This window comes from Pseudoliparis swirei, chromosome 24 (genome assembly GCF_029220125.1).
Source record: "Pseudoliparis swirei isolate HS2019 ecotype Mariana Trench chromosome 24, NWPU_hadal_v1, whole genome shotgun sequence".
Classification (NCBI taxonomy): Eukaryota; Metazoa; Chordata; class Actinopteri; order Perciformes; family Liparidae; genus Pseudoliparis; species Pseudoliparis swirei.
The window spans coordinates 18,213,988-18,220,858 of NC_079411.1; the positions used below are offsets into that span (position 1 = coordinate 18,213,988).

The 6,871-nt window shown below is 46.7% G+C and overlaps 1 long non-coding RNA gene across 1 annotated transcript; it reads left to right on the forward strand.

The window, feature by feature from the left end:
• Positions 1-5,696: 5,696 nt before the first annotated feature.
• Positions 5,697-6,871, forward strand: LOC130190436 (uncharacterized). The gene is made up of 3 exons (XR_008830963.1): positions 5,697-5,817; positions 5,937-6,007; positions 6,174-6,871. It is a non-coding gene; the product is annotated as an uncharacterized LOC130190436 (long non-coding RNA).

Here is a 6,871-nt window from a genome sequence, read left to right on the forward strand (position 1 = left end):
CATGATGAGAGTGGATTTGTTACTGACACACCATTTTTTTTAATGTTGTTCTTTTTGTGTTTCTTTTTGAGTCTTTATTTTTAATGGTTGGATGAAAAAAGAGATGGTATTGACATAAACATCCTTTAGCACTGAGCACTACCAACTGGTAACAAATGGAGGGGCAACCTCAGAATTACAATGAGGATACAATACAATTATGAAAAAAATCATATCCACAAATACATGTTTAAGTAAGTATCAGTACTGACATCATAAACAGCTTAATGTAGCTTGTGTTGAATTCAAGACACAATTCGTAGTAAAAGTTGAATGAGGTAAAAGCACTCAGAGACTTCCAAAAGTATTCTTTATTTTATTTGAGTTCGTATTGCTTCACTGTAGGTTTTAAGAAAAGGCACACAATAAAAACGTACACACGGCTTCTGATCTCCTGTTGGCATCTGTTACCGTGACACATTTGCTTCCGGTCCTCCCTGCATGCTTTGGATGAGGCGGATCACGAACGAAAGGAGATAGACCGCATCTGGAGGGGTATCGACGACGCCTTATGAAACATGGAGGAGGACTGCAATGGGGAATGATTATCACTTAGTCTCTCGCCTGTCTCCCGCTAGCGTCCCCTCCCCCTCCTTCCCCCTCCACACGGTCCTCGCTCCAGCGTTCTCCTCTCCCATTCAGCACGCGAGGTCAAGTGTCACCCCCGTCTCCGTTGTCAAGGCTGCCAATCACCCATGCACACAGTGAGTGCGAGGCAACGGTTGCCAGGGAAACAGAGCGATTTCGGTTGCTAGGCACCTGGAGCTGTGCTCACAATAGTCATTTTGTTGCTTAGAAGCCAACACACACACGCACACACACAAACACACACACAAACACACACATAAATACACCAACACACACAGACACGGCTTTGCCAAATCAACAGGTTTACACAACGTCAGTGTAAAACATATTATAAATTATATTTACCCACCGTGCTAATAAATAAGCGATTTGCTTATGCAGTAGTAAGAAATCATGGAGTGGTGCATGAAAAGAGGGGAAGAGTGCAATTCATCAGGCACATTTGTAAAAGTATGGTGATATGTTGCTGAATTTGCAATAAAATGTTGATTTTATAATTTATAATATAGCAATAATGCTAATGCACCAAAAATGTAAGCTGGGATGTTTTATTCCAACTCCGTGTCTATACCTGATTAATCAAACGTCCATAACGCCTCAGACCCACACCTCGACTTGATCAATATCAGACATAAAAGACATCCATCACTCTGACTAAAAATATCTATACCATAAAATCAATCAATCTCTTATTTCCCCCTTGGCACGCTGGACCCGGTGAACCCAGATGCGGAGTGTGTGTGTGTGCGTGTGTGTGTGTGTGTGTGTGTGTTGAAACATATGGGGGGAATCTGTCTGAATGCTTGTTTTCATAAGATCCATCAATCCCATAATTTCCCCTCTGGCATCATGTGAACCGTCATGCAATGTATATACGTGTTTGTGTGTGTGTGTGTGTGTGTGTGTGTGTGTGTGTGCGTGCGTGTCTGTGTGCGTGCGTTTGCGTCTCCATAATGACAGCTGGTCAGCTGAGCCTGAATGCTGAGATGTCAGCCGAGGGTGCGAGTCTTGACATGTCCTCATGTGTTTCTGTCTCCTGTTGCCGCTACAGGCATCACACATTACACTCTCACACATCTCGAGCACGAGCTGCGGAGTCAAAAATAGGAGAGATAGTGGACATGTTGTAATGCACTGTCCAGCTCCGTGGAGCCAATCACATTTATTATTTTTTTTGTGGTACTTTTCCATTCAGTACTTCTGGTGCAGGGGCGTGGCGGGCTGTGAGAGACACTCATCAGCTGATAAGATTATAGGCTCACTTGTAAGCACGACTGACTGACAAGGGTAATGTAATCAAGAAGGTTTGGCATTAACCTCTAAATCTGGGGACTTTGGTGTTAAGCTCCCCGAAACTAATGCCCGGGGAGGGTTAGCTCAGTGACACGAGTCCTCTCCAGCACCTCTGCAGGAGGAGGAGAGGGCTGAACCTGGCCAGCGAAACCAACTCATTTCCTCCACAGGTGGAGAGAGTGACATGGTTGATAAACCCGGCACGGGGATAATACAATTTAAAGCAGAAGCTGGATTGGAGTTTGGCTAAAACCCGGATTGCGTTCTATTTCTGATTGAACAGAATAAGCCCATAAAAAGACACCTCTGGGTGCTTCATTTAAAAACCACCCCATGTCTGCGTCTACATTGGTGTGTGTGTGCCCGGGCTCATGCCTTACTGATCGGAGCTCTGCTTTTGGGTCCACGGTAGACGATAAAGCCTCCTCTCGACTACGCGTATTCTCAAGCAATAACATCCACATCTGTATTATCAACCCAAGAATACCCGTGGTCGAGACCGGAGCAAAGAGGCCCAGGTCTCTCCATCTCTCTCCTCTCAGCTCTGGGAGTTCATTCCTCCTGTTTTTCGTGTTGTTGATGTTCTTCTGTGTGCATATACCCTCCGCTCCTGCACTGTGAATGGGATGACAGCGGTGGAGGGAGGAGGTCTGTGCGTGCAGGCACATCTTTGGAGGACAGCACCTAAAGGAGAAGAGGAACAAAACAGATGCTATTTATCTGTGGGTAACAATGCAGCGGCGGCGCTCGAGGGGGACGTAATACACAGTTCACGCGCGCCTCGAGTGGCAGCTCATTGTTGGGACTTAATATACCCGACTGTCAGCTGCAGCCGCACAGGCAGTGCGCTGCACACCTGGGCTGCACCGAGCAAACAGATTGCACCGCCGACAGCCGACAGCCGACAGCCGACAGCCAGTCCCTCTGCTCTCCCTCCCGGCATCAAGCAGCCATTTAGCCGCGCGCCGAGGGAGAGGGGCCGGCTCACCAATTATCAAATAGGTGTCAGTGTGTGTCACAACGCGCTGAGGGGGGGATTACCAAACAGATGTTCAGCCCTCACCTCCAGCCCCTCCTCCTCACCTCATGTCCTGCATTTATTCAAGTTTCCATAAAGCCTCTTCTTCTTCTTCTTCTTCTTCTTCTTCTTCTTCTTCTTCTTCTTCTTCTTCCAATTGTTGGAAAAGCCCCCCCCCCCACCCCTCTTTTCCCCCCTCTTCCCAGTGCGCTGTTTCTCTTTTCCTCGGTCTGTCCCATGGAGGATAGGCCTGACTCTTCCTCATCAACACTTGCCAATTAGAGACACAGTTGTTGTCAATCAACAGCGGAGGAGGAGAGAACAAGAGAGAGTCGTTTGGGAAAGGGGGTTGGAGGAGGAGTGAAAGGGGGGGGGGGGGGGCGATCAGCACCACAGACAGCTCCTCCCTATCCCTTGGAAAACTCCAGTTTACCACCACTTGATTCTCTCTCTCTCTCTCTCTCTCTCTCTCTCTATATATATATGTATATATATATACATATATACATATATATGTATGTATATATATCTGTTTCCTCCTTACTGCCCTCGGTGTTCACCCTTTCACCCCTACTTCCCTCATATCAGCTCATGTGCGTCAATCCCCCGTCTCCCTTCACCTCCCTTCACACTTATCACTTTTCACTTTAACACTTTAATCTGATAACTGTTCAATACACTTAATTATTACCTCGTATATGCTTCTATTCCGTCTGTATATTTAATATTGATATTGTAATAAATAAATAAAAAATCGTACTATTTTTTAAACTTTATTTTGTTTTGTTACTTTCTTTACTTACATGCGTGCACCTGCTGCTGTAATCCTGCAATCTCCCCACTGAGGGACTAATAAAGGAATATATAATCTAATCTAATCCTATCAAACCACAAGTCTCTGCCACTGACAATCCCTCTCGTCTCTCACACTGCTGCTACATCTCCTAACCACTCTGTCTCCTGTAAGGGAAGAGACAAAAACTCACATCCATGAGGAAAATCTTGACACTCGTCTCCCTCATTACCTAGACTCCCCTAGTGCTCTCTGTTCATCTCTCCTCTCTCTCTCTCTCTCTCTCTCTCTCTCTCTCTCTCTCTCTCTCCAACTGTCCGTGTCTGGGGCTGTGGATGATGATGACAACTCAAGTGGACGTGTCTTCTGTTCTCACCAGAGCTGTGAAGAGATGCACTAGGTGTCAGAGATCTGGTGTAATAATACGCGCCATGCTGCGGCCCTCCTCCGTGACCACGCTGTGCCGGCCCGTCTCTCTCTAACTCGACGGCAGGCTTCAGAAACACTTGCCAATGCACGGGCCCAGGACCCCCGTGTTACACCTCTCAATTCAGGTAAACTGACCCTGCATTCGCCTACAGCCATGCCCAATAATAGCTGCGCAAGATCGGATGCCAACTTTATTCTCACAGGCGTGAGACATCGGGTTTGCATTTGGATACGACAATCCATTTCCGGATGTTGATTTGAGTGAACAGTGAACCGGCTCCTGCTGGAGGGCCTTCATGTCAGACGATCTGTCTGCGCTTGGATATTAATGTCTGACGCAACAGACAGATAACCCCTTTAATGCACATGGTGGTTCAGACGGGATGCAGAATCTCAAGCGGCTGCGCCGGGGGAGCGAGACGAGTCGACGGCCTGAGGCGCAGACGGACGCCGGGCGGCCGCTCCGCACATTAGGCCTACTGCTTAACTGCTTGGAACTAAAGGCGCTGTTATGGGGATGTTTATATGCTTACGCCTGCAACAGCACATTTTTCTAGTCACTTTGGCTATGTGTAGATTCTAATAGTCACTACCCAGACACAAATAAAATAAGAATAAAAACAAATGACTCAGTCATACGGCAATGAATTCAGCCTGGAGTGCGGAATAAGACACAAAGTTTTTAGTGACCAACTTATCAGAAACACTATGGATTTCCTAGCCCATATAACACACACACACACACACGCACACGCACGCACACACACACGCACACACGCACGCACACACATACACACACGCACACACACTGTACAATTGCAGATAGCCCGAGCACCTGTCTTCTACGTGCCAGGCTTGGATATTAAGCTTTCTTTGTTTGTAAATACATCCGCTCCCACTGACAAGGAGAACCCAGTTCCAGGGTGGCAAGCGTGGGGATTGCATCTTTAACCCTTTGCAGGGACCGTGGAGGAGAGTCGACACCATATTTGTCTTTATCGTTTAGCAGGCTAAAAAAAGAAAGAAAAATAGAAGAAAGGTGCTGCCGCGCGGCTGGTTGAGCTTCGAGCAGCTGCAAATGCTCATCAAGTGATTCGACGGGAACTTTATTTGGCCGTGATGCAGATGGGACCGACCTGTTTGCTCGTCAAATGAAAAAATGAATTGTTGGGGCGTTAATCCCCGGGTCGCGCAGAGAGCCACGCGCAGGAGTCGACCATTCCTGTTTTCCTCACTTAGATGGATATAAAGATGTCTAAATATCGGGATGGACGGTCTGAAGTGACGGGACCCCGAGCGACGCCGCGCATGTCAAACTGTCGCTCTGTTTCAGAGTAAATGGGGAAAATAATATATACATATTCAACTTACCGCCGCGTCCACCTTTATGTCAGCTCCCCCCCGAAGAAGATGCTCCATACATTGTATCCATGCTGAAGTGTGAGACAACGCTGTGCGGGGAAACGCCCCCCCCCCCCTCCCCCCTCCCTCCCCCGCTAGTCCTTTCTCTCCTGTGCGCTTCTCCTCCTGCTTGTGGGGAATCACATAACCACTCCTTGTTTTTTCCCATTCTCTCCGAGTGAGCGATGGAGCGATGGAGCCTATGCAGCAGCAGCATCATCATCATCATCATCGTCATCATCATCATCCCATGCAAGTCAGCTGCAACCCCTCACCTCTTTGCTCCTCCTGCTCCTCCTCTCCTCCTCTCATTCTCTCATTCTTTTTTTCTTTTTTCTTTTTTCTTCTTGTGGCCATGCAACTCTGACACCGAAGAGCTTGCCCTATAGAGCAGCGGTTCCCAACCTGAGGTGTGGGGACCACAACGGGTTCATCGTGGAGCTCCGGTTGGCCATAGTAAAAAATGAAATACAACTGAAACTGAAGCTTACAGTGAGAATCTTGTCAGATTCCTTGTATAAACACGCCTTGAGACAAAGTCCTTAGGCTTGTTTATACTCTCTGTTTGAAGTAGGACTTGTTGGATGTTTCTCACAGTTATGTTCCCTTTAGTCAAATCCGGCCCTCGAATGCAGAATGGCCAACAGCGCAGCATCCGCCCACATCCGCCCACATGCTCCTCGACTCTTATGCAGTGTTTTTTTTGTATTTTCTACATTTTTGTTTTGTTGTGTGGATTTCAAGCGAGTGGTGGACTAAACGTTGTGTCACATATTGTTACTCGTTACCCGGAGAGAGGCTAGAAGGAGATATGTGATTCCAAAATGTGAACTTTCTTCAATGAAAACCGGCGCAGCTCGCATTAGCAGATAGCGTTAGCACTTCTATGCTACGCTAGTGACTGAAGGTATACTCAATTCAATTCAATTTATTTGTAGAGCCCATTTTCACAAATTACAAATGTGTCTCAAAGTGCTTTACAATCTGTACATATAGACATCCTGCATTAATGACAGTAACATGAATAAATACCGACCCAGCGTTACAGGAACTATGTCTGGAGGCTGTAGCTTCTATCTTCATCTTTTTATCGTGTTGTTGCTGCAGAACCAGTTCTCTCTGAAATCGCACTAAGACGGGTCAGTTGGACCTGTTCCATTATATCCCCATAGGCTGATGATATTGTTCATTTATATTATCTTGCATGTTTTACGACGACAGTCTCTCTATAATATTCATATTAATGGGTATGGACAAACCTGTAAAATGTAATCCAATCATGTGCAATAAATAATTAAGTCTGCTGCCTT